We start from the raw sequence: 16,650 nt of genomic DNA, 5'->3' as shown, positions 1-16,650 counted from the left end.
CAAAAAGTGCAATAAAAGCAAGTCGTGAAAACCTAGCAACAGGAGCTACTTGTGATAAGCATCTCCTCCATCTATAAGTGCTTGTACATATCTTGGCACCATTTGATCTAGGCCAATGGCCATCAAAGAAAACTTTGTCACGCAACACCTATCCCGAACATACTTAGCGTAGTCAATGTACTTGCTTATCTAAATAGTTATCCACATCATATCCTACCATGGCTTGGTGAACATTTGTCCATATCCATATCGAGTAGTATCTAAAGTGGGGGAAAAATACTGACCTTGCTAGGGGCATCTCGCCTTTGAGTTTTAGCATTAGATCAAACACACATTAAGAAAAAAACAAGGATCATGACAATCAATGAGGAACATATCAACATAAGAGCAAAAAAATGAGAGGGAAAATGTCATGACCCGACTTAGACCCTAGTTAGATTTACTTTACTATGCCAGATGCTTATACTGTTTACATTTTGCACGTAATTATTTGATTAGCTTTTTAATGATGTTAGATAGTATTTTGTGGTTTAATGACATTAATGGTGGTCAGTTATTTAATAATATCGTTATTTAATGATGATGAATTATTATTTTCAATTATGATCATTAATGATATTAATGCTTTAATTAGATTTTAAACCTGATGATATGAATAATGCATTTTATTATCGTGATCTGACGACCTTTTGTTGAGTTGGAGTAAGTTGCAGGTTAATCGTCGAAGGCAGACATATGACCGAGGAGGGGTTTTTCTAGCTCGCCAGTAGAAACCTAAGTATTGGAACCTTGTGCAAAGTACCCAATTAGATAAGCAATTAGTAAATTAAATTAGGGAGTTTAATATAAAATGATAAAATGAAATTATTAAAATAAAAATAAAATAATAATAAGGAATAATTATTAAATATACAAGTATTTAATATTATATTCAAGCTAGAAATTAATTATAATATAATTATTTAAAAAAGAGTAAATAAATAAATTAGTTGAGCAATTAAAAATAAAATTATTTGATAATAAAATTATTAAAATATAAAAGATATTTAAGATATAATATCTTATAAATACTAAAATTAGAGGACTAATTAAATTAAATAAAGAGAATTAATTCAAGAAATTAATTAAAATATTAGTTAATAAATTTAAATGAATGATCAAGGCATGCAAAAATACAATGTTGGAGTAGACTTATGTATTAAAAATATAGACGACATGCGAGGGCCTAATAATTAATTATTTTCTTAAAAAAAACTAAATCTTTAACAAATTGTGATTTAATAAAATAAAATTAATTAAAAATTATTTTGTGAGTTTTAAATCATGCATTTAATAATAATTTTATTTTATTTTGAAAACTTAATCATGCAATCAGTTAATTTTTATTTTTAGAGAATTCAATATTTATAAATATAAGGCTCCATATTCAGAATTTTTCATCCAATTTTTTGAGTCTTGTTATTACTTTCTTGCTGAGAGTGATCTCAATTTAGGAATTTGAACAAGGGAATTGAGAGGAGAGCGATCAGCTACAGGAAAGAACCAAGTTTCCTCTTATTTTCTCACCACCTAGTTCCTTCTCTCTATTTGACTAGTAATTGTATTGTTATTAGTTTTATTTCAGATTTGATTGTTATTGAAATTATTGATTGGTTTGATCTAATTATTTGATCATCAGGAAATATGATTGTTTCTCTTTTATTGTCCTCCACATCTTCTCTCCTGTCAGAATATCCTCTTTTATCACATATTCTATTAAATAATGTCTGCTCCAGGAATAGGAAATTGTTTTCAGATTTTCAGTCTGGTGGTTTATCATTATTTGGGTAGGTGTTAATCCCTCCACCTCTTTCTTTCTCTTCTTCCATTTACAAATAATATATAAAAAAGAGGTGTTTGCTGAGGTGAGCTCCTTCACTCTCAATGCCTCCCTCTAACCTGCAGCCCAAAGCATCCTCTGAAATGAAAAAGGGGAGGGGAGGGGACGGTATTGTTGAAAGTCTTCACTTCAGCAGCCACATCTACACTCTAGCACATGTCCTCCTCTTTTGTTTGCAGATCACGTGGTTACGTGGGTGTTGGGTGTTTGGCTTCCCATGTCTTCTTTTGTTACCATATTCCACGCCAGAGTCTTGCCTCTATCTTTTCAACAACAAGAGCCCCCCCCCTCTCATTTGCTCTATCTACCATTAAATTAGTTTTCTCAGTATGGGTATTTAGTTAGAAAAATTCAATAGTATTCTTATAGAAAATTCTGGAATGTAATCTCTAAATTTGATTGTGGTGTAGTGGCAATAGGGTATTTCTTTTGGAGTCATTTGATCATGGGTTCAAATCCCACCATGAGCAACACTCTGTTTGACTTTTCTTCCTTTCCTATTAAAATATAGGTTTATAAATATTATTGTTAAATGAGTTTTTAGATGAAGGTATGTTAAATAATTTAAAAGGGGGAGAATATACTAAATACAGATTATTTTATTTATATAAAAATATTCTAATTGATTTAAGGAAATATTTTAATTTGGAAAAAGAGGATACATATATATATGTATATATATATATATATATATATATATATTGTGTTAAAGTATACTAACAAGGATAAAATAGGAATTGATAGAGATTCTTTAAATTGGAATTATTGATAATATGAAATTTAATTTTGATTTTGAGGAAATTATATTATAAAGGGAAAATTGATAAAACTTATAAAGAACATTCATTAAATAATATTATTCTGACATTAATCCGCTGAGGGTTAATTATTTTTTTGTCTATGAGGGATGATTATGGAATGAGAGTGCTTGTTTATGGGCTAACCAGGGAAGGGTGATTTTCTTCACCTCCCCAATAGGGTAATGGTGGCCATCATATTTTTATTTATTTATTTATCTCCCTACCATAACACATGTAGTTAGTTCAACCAGGATGGGTTGTTAGTTCTACATGATTGCACAGGATTCCTTTACTGCCAGTTGGTACCGGCTTGCTAGGATACTCCATCATGAGGGATGGGAGCTTATCAAGAGCACTGGGAAGCTTATACTTCATTTGGTTGGGTGGATAAAATGCCTGGGTCATATGTCTATCATCCGATTTGCGAGAGGAGGCTATCTAGGTCAAAGAAAGGTGACACATCTGAAGACAGAGAAAGTCAGAGATTCCAGATAAAATTTTATGTAATAATTAAAGATGTATATTTTATTTCATTGTGAAGACTAGAATGGTCACATGTAGAAGTTATGAAAAAGGACCTATAAGGTAACCTGATGTAAAGTGACAGGAAGTCGCCATGCAATGTAATTAACAAAAGAAAAGAAGAAAAAAGGCTACTAACATACTAGCCCACTAACATGCATGATTTACTTTCTTAGATTAGTTTTCATTTACCCATGCATGCATGATCATATTTAATTATCTGGTAGATTGTTTAATTATGAGTTTCTACATGTTAATTTAATTTATAATAATTTCATGCATACCATTTACGCTACACATGCGCACACATAAATCAACATCTTAACTAATTATGGTTTGCATTCTATTCGATCCTAATGCGTAATTTTAGTTTGTTATTTTTCGCATGCACATTTAATTTCTACATGTTATTTATGAGTTGCATGGTTGTTCAGTTACTTATCTATTACTTGCATGTTGATAATCATTGCTTTTGCTTGTGCAATAATGGTTATTTTAATTTTTAATTAAAACAATGAGTTTAAGTTTGGTTTAGCTAGGGTTAGGACAAGCGGGTCCTTACAGAAAACATCAAGGCTCTTTGAACTGATTACAACTAAACAAAGATCATACTTGCAAGATGTTTTATGTGACAAAAATACATTTCAAATAGCATGCATGTTTACTTGTGGTTTTGATCTTTTGCTTATCATATCTCTTGAGCACCTCCAAGATGTCTCACGGCTAGAGAAGCAAGGAATGAATGTGATGTTTTCTTTGTCTGCGATATGTGAGTGAAGCCTTTTACCATACTAATTTGTCCTACAAAGCAATCAGGTGGCATATTGCTGAGGACATCTTAGATTTGCATTGGCCTAAGGTTAACTCTTGTTTGATCTTGTTTGTTTAAGCAAGAAACACCCAGGTCATCTTGGTTCAATTATATCTCGATGCTTGTGCTATCTTGCAATATCAAAATCCATGTAAGTTATACTTAGTTCATTATGATTTAATTATATCATGATGCTTGTATCAACTTTCAACATATCAAAGCCGATGATGAAAACAAAGGAAGCACTGATAATTTGATCCAAACAGATGGCAACATTTGGGAACAAGAATACATTTTAATCTTGCATTAGCTGTATTATCATTGTATATCATATCAAGCATTAGTTGCATTATCATGTTAATGTGCATATTAGATTGCATTTAGTTTCATCATCATATTTCATCGTTACATCCATCACATGCATATCTATCGCATCATCATGGAATCTTTCTTCAGCTTCATATCTTTATCATTTATCCAATTGTCATTTATCATGCCTTATACAAGATGTATCTTTCCTGAAACCAGATGTTTTGATCATGTCTTATACAGGATATATCGTTCCCGAAATCAGATGTTTTGATCATCTTTGTCTTATACATGAGGTGTCATTCTTGAAACCAGACTTGATCTCAATCTTATCAATTCTATCAATCCAATCAACCTGATCAATCTTATCAATCCAATCCAACCCATGCATGTCATCAATCTATTCAATATTTTGTCTTTCATATAACATTCTTCTCCTTTCAAGAGATCCTTCATGCCCTTAAGGCACGAACGATCTCTCGAGGGGGCATCATCATATCGGTTTCATATCGACATTGGTTCTATCATCAAATTTCATATCGACACAATTTTTCATATCTAGGGCATCATATTGACATTTTGGACAAGCAACATCATATCGAAAAAAAAATTGATGACAAATCAAGCATTTTTCTTTAAATCAACATGTGGTCACACGTTACTTCAAAGAGGGGCAAAATGTAGACACCTAAAACTTGCGCAACTAATTAAATGAATTTATATTTGTTTAATTACCATAATCCACCTATTGACTAAACTGAGGTTTAATCAATATCCCTTTTCTTCTAATCAACCATTAATCAAATTAAAGATTTAATTAATTCTCCCTTTCTTCTATCTAAAATTAAATATCCCGTATTAGCCATTTTAATTAAATTCAGCATTTAATTAAATATCCCCTTCTAGCCATTTTAATTAAATTTAACATTTAATTAACTATCCCCTTCTAGCCATTTTAATCAAATTTAACATTTAATTAAATATCCCCTTCTAGCCATTTTAATCAGATTCAACATTTAATTAAATATCCACTTCTAGCCATTTTAATCAAATTCAAAATTTAATTAAAATCCTCTTTCCCATTTAATTAAAAATCTCTATTTCCCTTACCCCACTTGCATTTTACAACATATGCAAGTTGCATCTCCTTTTGGCTAAAATCAATCTTTTATTTTGTCTAAAAAATCCTATTTTCCTCCACCCACTTGCATTTTCCTACAAATGCAAGTTGCACCAGAATTTAAAATTAATTAATTATTTATTTGAAATCCTATTTATCCCCACCCACTTGAAACGTTTAATGGCTTCCCTTATAGTCTTCAAGTCTTTAATGGCTTCCCTCAAAGTCTTCAAGCATTTAATGCTTTATCCCCCTTTTTTCTCATTTAAATAAATTAAGATTTATTTAAACAAAATCCAAAATTCACATTCACATTTAAATAAATTAATATTTATTTAAATATCTATCCAAATGCAAGTTGCATTCATTTTAGTTGAAATATTTTTTTTTATTTTAATTAAAAATTCATATTCCTCCCACTTGCATTCTCCTACAAAATCCACTTGAATTCTAGATTCTTCTAATCACTTCCAATTTAGCCTAATCCTATCCTAATCATTGTCACATTCCTAAATAAAAGGAAGCCACTTCTCAAAAACCTCCAAAGTTTTCAATAACTATTAAAGGCTTTATGTCTTCAAATGGTTAACCTCTAAAGTCTTCCAAACCATTAAAGTCTCTTACATAACCATTTATGGTTAACTCAACTTTGACCTTTGGTTAGGGACTCTCCTCTAACTTAACCATCATTTTAACTCATGGGTCTCTTCAAAGAATTTATTTCTTTGACTAAGGTAACCATTTAACCCTTGGACATTCGTTTATCCCTTGGATAAAAGGAATATCTAATAACCTAACCCTAACCCGACCCCCTAGGGTAACCATCATGTCACCTCAAGCATTTAATGCTCCTTATCTCTCCTCTCAAGGCTCCTCATGGTGACACTTGTCAACATGGGATTGGGTTGAAAATCTCACATGGATTGATAACTTTCAATCTAGACCCTCCTTAAGCCAATTCAATCTTGGCCATCCAATTATCCAATTCTTCTATAAATAGAGCCCATTTCTCCTTCAATTCATATCCTAATCTTGTGCATCTAAATTATAGTCATTTTGCAGGTTAAGGAGCTCATCTTGTCATCTTCAAGCATTCAAGCCATCTTCAAGTATCCAAGCCATTTAGCATTAGCATTAGCATTTTAGCTTCATTTTAGCATATCATCTAGTTAATTGCATATCATCGCATAGTATTTTATACTCATCTAGTTTAATTAACTCGTCTAGCATCATCTAATCTTTAATTTGGAATACATTTACATCTTAATCATCTAGTCTTGCATCTTGCATCCTATCTTCATCCATCATCTCATCTTAGCTAAGATCTTAGTTGCATCCATTTTGATCTTAGCACATCACTAAAACCTCATTCTCTAGGTTGTCATCTAAGCGATCAAGTACTCTTCCAAGTGAGGGCCACCTTGAATCTTGAAGATCTTTAGAGATAGAGGACAATGAGGCGATTTTAGGAGTTTTAAATCCACTAACCTGTGTATGATTTCTAACTCTAATGCAATGCTTCATTGGTGTGTTTGAAGTGTTTTTCTTCTTGCAGGTTGAAGACCACATTTTTGGCATACACTACCAAATTGATCAATCAAAACAACCAATAAATAACTAAAAATGGTTTAGTCATAAACTTGGTTGCATTATAAATGACTGGAAATAAACTACTAATAGTCATGTGACAAAGAATAGTCATTTATATGTAATTTTTATTGGTTTTTTAGTCATTTATTGTTGTTTTTCTACTAGTGTACCTTGACCATATAGACATACGACCAGTTCCACTATAGCAATGATCAATCTCCTCACCAATGAGAGATCTCCTGTTAGATGTAGCAGCCATCAAATAAATATCCAACCCCTCGTCTCTTTGGGTGTAGCTCTCCCAACATAGTATATTTGATCTCTCCTCATCTCTACTCATGATTGAGGTGACTGATATCTCATAGTCCTACCTCTCACTGATAATCATAGTATGTGGTATATATCCTCTAACATAACTGTCATCTCCCCAACAGGAAGGTAGGTACCACTATAGCAATCATCAATCTCCGCACGAATGAGACATCACCTGTTAGATGTAGTAGCCATCAGATAAATATCCAACCCCTCATCTCTTTGGGTGTAGCTCTCCCAACATAGTATATTTGATCTCTCCTAATATCTACTCGTGATTGAGGTGACTGATATCTCATAGTCCTACCTCTCACTCATAATCATATTATACGGTATAAATCCTCTAACATAACTATCATCTCCTTGACAGGAAGGTAGAATGTGGATGTTTCAGGATCTCATCTCTCCATCAAGACCATAAGCATCAACCCATGAAATTTGATCATTGTCATGCATCATATCCACCATAAACCAACTACCTAAATAAGTCTTTACTCATCCAATGAAAGATGAGGGTTCTAACTCCAAAGATGGTTGTATGGCCTGAGTTATGCTCTGATAAATATGGTATCTCTTGCAAGAATCAAGTTCATCATGTATCAGTATACTCACCATCAAAATCTATCCTAACCCCATGAATGCCACCTGGTGCCCTTTTTATGGGACCATGGCACCCTTAGGGGACCATGGTGCCCATTCTGGGTGGCCTATGTTATCAGGATTTTAGATAAATGATCTACTGTTGGCGGCACATATACAAATTTCCATTCTATATGTCTCCTTGTTTGAGTTACACCCCCACCTGGTCTATTGGTCAAGTCATTTGCTTAGAATTCCCCATGTAGTTTAGTCTTGGCTATTTTCCTTAAGTTTCACTGTGTTGAACTTGAACCTTGTTGGTTCAAGGTTCAAAGTTCAACGGGCGTTGTATTAAAAGTTTTTCCTCCCGCGTGGTTTTAAGTCTTTCCTAGTCCTTGTCGGTGTTTCACATTCTTTGAACTGTGAACTTGAACCTTTTTGGTTCAAGGTTCAGAGTTCAAGATTTGTCATGTTTATGTTTTACGTCAGTTTTGTTCTCAAGATTCAGAGTTCGATGTTTAAGCTTCTTGGAGATCATGTGACTTGGCATGAGGTGGCAGCGTAGGTTTTAAGATATGATAAACGACGGTAGAGAAGAGGAATATTCTTTCTTTAATGATTTGAAATCTATCATTTATAGCAAGTGTGGTGTGGGGATCTGCATTATCAGAAATGAAGTGACTTCGCATTTAATGCATGCTCGAACGTGATCATTTTAGAGTAAGGTCGCATGAGATAAGTGTAATGGGGACAGTTCGTAGTAATCATGGGTAAGTTTTTCTTGGCTTTTAAATTGGGTATTTGTCATGTCGAGATTATCATTTTTTTCGATTAAGTGTTAAGAAGAGTTTGTGGAGCGGGAAGAAATTGACTGCGACAGGGTTTTGCAGATGATAGAGGAAGGTATGTTCAAACAACTTTCCTAATTGTTGCAGTTTGTTTTAGAAAAACTCTGGATATTTTGTTAGTTGTTTGTTTCTGTTTCCCTTTTCTTCTTTATCTGGGTTAATTGGAGAAAATCATGAGCTAGACATGAGGCCCACTCTGCCTAAATTAGTGAACTCTTCTTCCCTTGTAAGTTCCTTACCAAAACGGGGTGATACAACTTTAGTGCAACTAGATTTAGATGATTTCCTAGAAAGATTATGAAACCCAGTTGCTGATCCTATGATGAGTGATATTGCACAAAGTGGTTTATTAGAAGAAGCCACATTTCCCACAACTGCTCCTTGACTTGAATTGGTTTTAGAATGCATGAACCACTATGATAAAGTCAACAGATGCATAAGGAAAAATAATGGTGAAGTTTTGTTGTCCATTGATAGACAAATAGTAATGGCTGCCATAGGTATCCCACACCAGGAACCCTATGAAGATTGGACAATTGGAAAATCTTATGGAATTTATTCTAAGAAAAAGCAGTATTAGAGAACTATCATTGCGCGAAATTGGCTTTTGAAGTTTTAGAACGGGGGTTCAAGGCTACCAAGACCCTTAACCTATGAGCATTTGATTCTTGCGATTAGAGATTTGGTAATATTGTTGAGCAGAGTCAAGGAGAATTCACACTCCTTCTATTGGGAAGACTGGATGTATTTCTTCATTCTGGTAACTCTAGATAAAAATTAGTTCATTGACTGGGGAACTGTTATTGCAAAAAGATTGCATGAGGGTTTGAGCAATTATCTTGGGATGTCGAATTTCTATATGTCTTCATACCTGTTATATATGCTAGCCCATGTGAGGGAATGGTCTGGATTATTCCATGCTAAATGGGTTCAAGGTATTAAAATTTATGAGTATCACCCCCATTTGACTTTAAAAGGACATGTTGATGATTATCTTCGCTGGAACGACATTTTTGTTGGGAGGTTGACCTTTGAATTATAGGATAACTTGCATAGGATAATGTCTGTAGAAGTGGTTGAACTAGTTAAAATCTATGGCAGTTTCTTTACATAATTTAATCACTTCACTTACATAAGGGTTGGAGGTTTTAAAGGTGAACCCTTTAGGCTACCCAAGTATGTTTCAGACCCATGTATCTTGATTGAAGTTTCCAAGAAGCTAGCCTATGTCACCAAGGATTATGGTGAAGATACTAACACAAGTGGAATTTTTCCCATCGATTTAGGACATTACAGTTGTAGGTCTATCTCTGATGCACTAAATCTTGAGCTAGAGTTTAAGAGATTTCATTTGAAAACCTTTATGAAAATGGATAACTTTGATAGTAAATGTTTTATCGCCCAATATGTGAAGAGGATAGTGCCTAATCAACATGTACCCCAGTTGGAGGATTATTGGGAAGATTGTCTAGATGAGTTTGAAATGAGAAAGAGGAGTTGGTCCAGGTTAACTTTGAAACAGATTCTTGACATGAAATTGCCAATGGATACTTCAGGTGTCACTATTAATAATGAAGATGTACTGGATTTAGAGTTTATGAAATGAGTACAAAATGAACCTCTCCTTGAAGTTGACTGGAGTAAAAAGATGGAAGATAGCATTCAAACACACACTTTCAACATAATTCGCAGAACAAAATATTGGCTTAGGAGTTGTCAATTTCATCCAGTGAGAGCAACCAGTTCAAAAAACAAAAATGGAAAGAGGAAGGTTGCAAGCAAAACTTTTATTTTAACTAACATCCCTGTTTCTATTGCAGGAAAAAGGCAGGCTAAGATTAAAGAAGAGAAACTTGACACTGAAGCTGCACTTTCTATTAGTGGTCGGATTACCAGGTCAAGGCACAAGAAGAACTTTCAGCCACATGCTGCTCATCTCATTCTTGATTTAGACGTCGAGGAAGTACAGTGCGATATGGCAACCTCTGTTTCGGATGTTGATAAGGTCTTAACTGACTTAGACGCTACTGCTCAAGATTCACATGTGCTTGATATCCAGTCCAATGCAGACAATTCTACATAGCCACCTTTAGGAGCTATGAAATCTAAGGAACTGACACTAGCTTCTAAATGGTTAAATGACTCAATTACCAGGAAAATAAATGTGGTTTCTATTTTGGTGTCGATGGAAGATGTTGTAAGTAAATGCTTGGGAAGATCCACGAAGCCAAAGCGGTTAAAAATGGAGACAATGATTGGTTTTGATGAAGACACAAAGCACTGGACTGCAAACATTGCCAAACCTACATCTGATAAGGATGTTGCCACCACTTTAGAGGAAGATTATACCATTGAGTGGGTTGATTTGGGGGTCGGAACCAGAGCAGTTGATGTAAAACATTTGGAGACTTTGACTAAATAGATCATCTCCCACACCTGGAAGGATGAGAAGGACAAGGTTGAGTTGAAGCAAAATTTAATGCAAATGGCCCAATACAATCATTCCCTATAGAACAATCCATTGCTTAAGGAAGATAACCAGACTTTGGAAAACATTGCACAGACAATTCAGCAGCCACATTAAACAAATTAAAGTGGAGAAATCCTTGGCTGTGGAATATTTTACGAGGATTTCTAGAATGGAATTGATGCTCACGGTTTGTTTGGATCACTTGGATTCACACAGGGACAAAGTACAAATGGTAAAGAGGAAGAAAGAACTATGGAATCAGATAGTAATACACATCAACTTGTCGTACGTTACAATAATTTAGGAGTTCTTGAAGGTGCATCGAGAGTGGAGTGCGGCAAAGGTGGTTATGGTGTCCATTCAAACCAATGACCCGGGCAATCCAACGGAAATGGAATTGACGACATGACTAGCACTGCTGGCACTTGTCTGCCAGCGAATCTAGCCATTTTTTTTTAGTTTGAATTATGCAGTTAGGGTAGTTTCTCATTAACTTTTTCAAGTTAATTTTATCTTTGGTTCAAACTATTGGTCTAGCGACCTATTTATATGTTTTGTAATGACTTTTTTTGGGTTCACTAAGTTTTTGAAAAACTATCTCTTGAATTTTGCTAAAAAATTCTTTGTATGGAAGGTTGATAATCATCTATGAATGAAAATCGGGTAACATTTATCTTTCACTTAGAATCTGTGTGTTTGATGTCTGAAATTTGATTTCTATGAGAATTTGTTACAAGTAAAGATCTGTTATAGCTTTCTATATGTGCAGAAAATTACCAGCGGGATTCACCTTATAAGCTTTTCATTTTGTCTTAGTGTACATGTGAAGTTTGTCGGCTTCATATAAAGAGATGTATAAATCAATGCTTGCATTCATTTGGTGTTGACTTGTGAATGCAATAACCTTTTCTATGCTTTCTGGTGAAAATTATAATATTGGCTGTGTGTAACTAGAAGTTGATTGAATATTTGCTAGAGGGAGTTGTACCTTAATTCAAAGGTTAATCAATACAATGATTTTCCAACTGTCTGGTAAAATTTGTCTTTCATTCCTTGGTCTTAAGGGTATTCAAATTAAATAAAGTGCGAAAGACAAATCTGTTTACCAACATCTACCAATCAAAAGACAACAAATCACTAAGGTACAGGTTGGTGGGCCCACCTCATCTAGTGGGATGTTCTCTAGGACCAATTGACTTAGATTCTCTATCCAAGTAGGCACTTTGGGTCGTTCATATGAAATTTTCTACTCTATGGGCTCTTCCTCTGCACTACGAGACAAAAAGATGAATAAGGCAAATGAATAGTGTTCTTTTCAGTATTTTAAAGGTAATTCTTGTAAAAACCCTAATTCAGAATTTTGTACTCAATCTTTCACATCTTGAGCTAGAGAGATTTGATTCTTGCCCCATTGGTTGCATTGGAATCATGTTTCAATTCTCTTTCATACCAAATGATTCTCCATTATTTTTGATCTTGTATTGAACCTTGTTGCGAGGATTTTTCACCAATTTTGCTTCATAATTCAATGTGGTAAGCATAATACCCTGTTTCAACATACTAATTAGTAAGCCAAAATAGGGGGCATATAGCTACCCTCAAATTTCATCATTCTTAGTCAGTATTTTAGGTAGTTTTCTTATTTCAACTAAAAATGTGGTTTTGTTGAATGTGGTTCCTAACAATGTACTACAAATACAATTTGAGGCTTCATTCAACATATTATGGACATATCCTTTTTCTCGTGAATGTTTAATTTTTTGTAATTTAGCTTGAACATGCATGTAGTGTCATATGACCGCTAAAGTGGGGGCTAAATGTATCTTAGTAAATTGTACACCCTTAATTAGGTTTTCTAATTCCATGCTTAGGTTAGCACCCAACTTAGTGTGTCCCATTGCATTTTGCATTATAGGACTTTTTTAGGCATTTAATTATTGATTTAATTAAACCTAAGTCCTCTCTCATCAATTTACATATCATAAAACTGGGCCCTTGATCCTAGGTGTGCCCCTTTTTTATTTAATCCTAATTTAATCCCAATCTTACCCTAATTTCAATATTCAAGGTATATTTTGCACATCTACACCTCTTGGATTGAGTCACCGAGCTAGATTTAGTATTAGAATCGCGCTAGCTCACATCTCTAGAAAATAAAAAAAGTTAGTTAGACCAGGTAGTATACTACCTAGTCCTGAACTTTTTTACCCAAATTTCAAGAAAATGTTAAGGTGCACTTACCCTATTTAAATACTACTTGGTGTCAAAAATTCATCAATTCTAAGTTAGCCTTTTATAAAATTTAAATTTAGGGTTTCATATATATGGTGGTTCTTTCCCTCATTTGAAGATCCCTAATCTAGTGATTTGGAAGAAGATTCTTGTAAAATGAAGGGACTCCTTTGTGTGGAGTCTCAAATATGAAAATTCATCCATTAACCAAGTATTCATCAACATTTTCATCAACCATGGAATCTTTAGGATATATTGAAGAATAATCAGGGAATCACCGACTATTGATTGGCTTGTACCTCTTCCTTAGGATTGGGTATGATTTCATGTTGTTTTCATGTCTCTATATTGACCTTCAGATCTACATCATATTAGTTTTAAAATTTAGATTATTTCTTTATATTTGCATTACAATTGTGATTTAAACCATTCTTGTTACAAGAATTTAGGGTTTTCTCAAAAAATATAGGGTAGGACTCTATTTTGCATTTAGCACATAACAATCTTTCAAACATATAAGACTCAAGAGAACACACACATTTTCTATTACAATATCGGCTATTTGTGGAGGTGGAAATCACCAAAACAAGGAGTTTGACTAAGGTAAAACCCTATATAGCCACAAACATACCATTTTTTATATTGAAAGTGTAGTTACAGGTTTCCATTAGAGTGAGAAGCTTTCAAAAGTTCTCAACAAACAAGCATAGGTTCTCTATCAGAAAATGGTCCTAGATTTTAGGGACCAAGGTTCCCCATGCCTTGGTCTTCTAGGACCATGGTGGCCCATGCCCTGGTCCTCATTTTTTCACTATAAATTCCACAAGCACTTCTTAGATAGTCGTAGAGTTCAACTTTCTAGTTTGCAGCTCATCACAGTTTCTCAAACTAGGGCATACGGTGCTCTAGTCCTATCAATTTCAGCTCAAATTTTTATCATAAGTGCAAACTAGAAATCCTCAAATTTGTACTTGTTACCCCGATTCTGTTATCATTCAATTGACTATTATTATTGCTTAGTCACTTTTATTTACATCCTCATTATAGCTTTACATTGTCCCTACATTTTACATATTCCCTTTCATAGTAGTGAAGGAATAGAAACCCTAGAAGTATCCCTTGACTCTCTTTCATAAGAGTTAGTCAAAGTGAATCACTCCTCTAGGTGCTTTCATATTCCAATGATTGATGAAAGTGGGATTAGTTCCTAATACTACCAGATTCTATTTTCACCCTAAACAATTTCATTTATAATTTATATTATGAATCCTAACCTTATGTCATTAGATCATAGATCTAGTTGTCAATATTTTATGTGTTGTATTTTCCATATAAGGAAACCTTATATCATGAGGGAATTATATTATGCGTGGATATCATATTGTAATTTGCTTTTCTTTAGATAATAGAAAATAAGTGGACAATTGTTTCTTTGGTAGATGTAGCCCACATTGGGTGAACCATGTTAAATATTTGTGTTATTGTGATTTGTTAATTGTTACCTCTATTTTTTGCATTATATTTTATATTGTTTGTTGCTCAAGTACACCTTAAAATTGTTAACATTTTGTGTTGTCTTTGAAAGATGATGCTAATGAGTGATTTAGTAGTTTTCGTATGCAATGTATTTCATCATGGGAGGAATTCAAAATACTTTTTATAAATTAGTTTGGTGAGGGTAATGAGGATCCCTCACTAATTCTTAGACCTCTATACACTACAAAGAATGATTAAAAATGGCATGAGAAATATGAATATATCCAAGAGATTGAAAATACATCATGTGTTTAGTGAAAATATGAATTAGAAGATAAAGTTACCTTTAGAAATGAATGCGTCTCTATTATTCCTGTATGTTTACCATTTCATCATATAACTACAACCAACCCTAGATTAAATATGAGAAGAGTATTAATATTGTAGATCCTATAGTGTGTGTTAAATCATTGTGTGACACAAAAAAAATATGAGTTTGAAACTCTATATTCATTGTAAGCAAGGTTTATGGAAACACTGTTAAAAATCCCCAAAGATTTTGGTCATAGAGAAACTATGTGTGCGAACTTATTTTGTGAGATATATAGGCTAAGTCTAAGTACTTCACTTGAAAGACTGAAGCCTCATAATTTTCACAAGATATATTATTGGTTAGAAATCATGGAGAGAGCCATAGATATTATTGCAAGAAGAGTGTTTACCTCACACAGACGATAATAGTTGTATCATTTCTTGTTGTGAGCAAAATGATAACATAACACACAATGAGGATTTGCTTGAAAATGAATTTTTTTCTTACATCAATGAGGAGAATGTTTATACTCAAGATACAAACATAGTATGTGCACATTAGTTTTACAATGATGATGATAAAATTACAAGGCATAGTGCTACAATAGAGACACATGAAATGTTGCCTTGCATACAAACCCAATTAATTAATGCAGATCATAACATTAATGATTGTGTTAATAGGAATGTCACAAGCATAAGCATACAAACACTGTTAAAAATCCCCAAAGATTTTGGTCATAGAGAAACTATGTGTGCGAACTTATTTTGTGAGATATATAGGCTAAGTCTAAGTACTTCACTTGAAAGACTGAAGCCTCATAATTTTCACAAGATATATTATTGGTTAGAAATCATGGAGAGAGCCATAGATATTATTGCAAGAAGAGTCTTTACCTCACACAGACGATAATAGTTGTATCATTTCTTGTTTGAAACTCTATATTCATTGTAAGCAAGGTTTATGGAAACACTGTTAAAAATCCCCAAAGATTTTGGTCATAGAGAAACTATGTGTGCGAACTTATTTTGTGAGATATATAGGCTAAGTCTAAGTACTTCACTTGAAAGACTGAAGCCTCATAATTTTCACAAGATATATTATTGGTTAGAAATCATGGAGAGAGCCATAGATATTATTGCAAGAAGAGTGTTTACCTCACACAGACGATAATAGTTGTATCATTTCTTGTTGTGAGCAAAATGATAACATAACACACAATGAGGATTTGCTTGAAAATGATTTTTTTTCTTACATCAATGAGGAGAATGTTTATACTCAAGATACAAACATAGTATGTGCACATTAGTTTTACAATGATGATGATAAAATTACAAGGCATAGTGCTACAATAGAGACACATGAAATGTTGCCTTGCATACAAACCCA

Source organism: Cryptomeria japonica, chromosome 7 (genome assembly GCF_030272615.1).
Source record: "Cryptomeria japonica chromosome 7, Sugi_1.0, whole genome shotgun sequence".
Classification (NCBI taxonomy): Eukaryota; Viridiplantae; Streptophyta; class Pinopsida; order Cupressales; family Cupressaceae; genus Cryptomeria; species Cryptomeria japonica.
Note: the sequence above shows the minus strand (reverse complement) of the source record.